Raw genomic sequence first — 1,468 nt, forward strand, 5'->3', positions numbered from 1 at the left:
GACTAGAAAACTGCTGACTAATAGACCAACAGAGTTGCCTTACTAGCCCCTTTTGAACAGGAGGGGGGCGATTTGTGCAAACACACTGGCCATGGCTCTTTCGTCATTTTACCCACGCAGATAACGGACCCTCTTCTGGCTGAAAACCAGCCCGGGCCCCACGACCTTGCCCTCGCCATACTCGCTCTTCTTTGAACAAAACAAGCTCAGTCCCATCTTGGGGACTTCGTTCTTCCCTTTGCCTGAGACACTCTTCCCTAGCTCTTCGACTGTCCAGCTCCTTTTGTTACCCAGGCTAAATGTCACTGCCTCAGAAAAGCCTTCCCCTCACCCCTAGCTAAGACATCGGCGCAGTTAACTCTCTCTCATGATCTTGTTATTTTCATCATAAGCCGTTATCACCGTCTGACATTTTCTCGTTTATATATTTTTTTATCCTCCGCGCACCCCCATCACTACAAGCTTCCTGAGAACACACATCTTCTCTGTATTCCTAGTGCGTAGAAACAGTCCCTGAAACACTCTAGGGCCTCAGTAGAAGTTTGTGGAAGGAATCAATAAACAACCACACGTGTAGCCACTACTCGTGGAGGCGCATGTCGATTATGTAGTCCTTTATGTGGATTACACAAAGCAATCCTCAAAATAACCTTGAGGAAGGATCATTCCCATCTTACAGGTAGGAAAACTGAGATTTAGAGAAGCCGAGCAACTTGCCAGAATTTACACACTGGAAAATGGTAGAGGTGAGATTAAACGAAGAACCATTAGACGCCAACATTTGTGGTTGTACCTTTTCAGTGACCCCAAGATTTGTCTCACGTTTCGACATTCTAACATCCTAACAGATAAAAGTCCTTGCTAGGTCATAAACTGCAACTTGGGAACGAGTTGTGTGATGTGTGGCCGTCACAGAGGTAAGCGACCATTCTTCCTGTATGAGATTTTAGGGACATGTAGGCCCAGACGAGGCCTAAATGGACATCCTAATAGACATGGCAGAGCCTGGGAATGCTTGGGATGCATTTTGAAAGAAATTATCGAAGGAGAACCAAGACGGTCCCAGCCTTTAGAAGAAATATCTGTGAGTACATAGGCAAAGAGGACGGCACAGACAGATCACGATCTCGTATACAAGGGGGACATGTGGGCGGATACTGGGGAAATATGTGAAATGAAGCCCCTCTTTGCACGGAACATAAAAAGTAGGGTTAGAATTACTGTAATTGACATGCGGATGCATTGTGGGTTGTGGAGAGAATCACAAAGTCTGAATAAACTGTGCCGAAGAAAAAACACGACCTAACAAAATGACAACATATAATAGAAATTGAAAGACTTATTTGAAGTTCGAGTGTATAAAACATCCAGCTGTCAAAGATTCAGTTTCTTACATTTTTAAAGTTGATTTAATCTTTATGTAGACTTTGACATGTAAGAATATTAACTGAGCCAAGGAAGGTCTTTT

This window comes from Pteropus vampyrus, unplaced genomic scaffold, assembly GCF_000151845.1.
Source record: "Pteropus vampyrus isolate Shadow unplaced genomic scaffold, Pvam_2.0 Scaffold34, whole genome shotgun sequence".
NCBI classification, from domain to species: domain Eukaryota; kingdom Metazoa; phylum Chordata; class Mammalia; order Chiroptera; family Pteropodidae; genus Pteropus; species Pteropus vampyrus.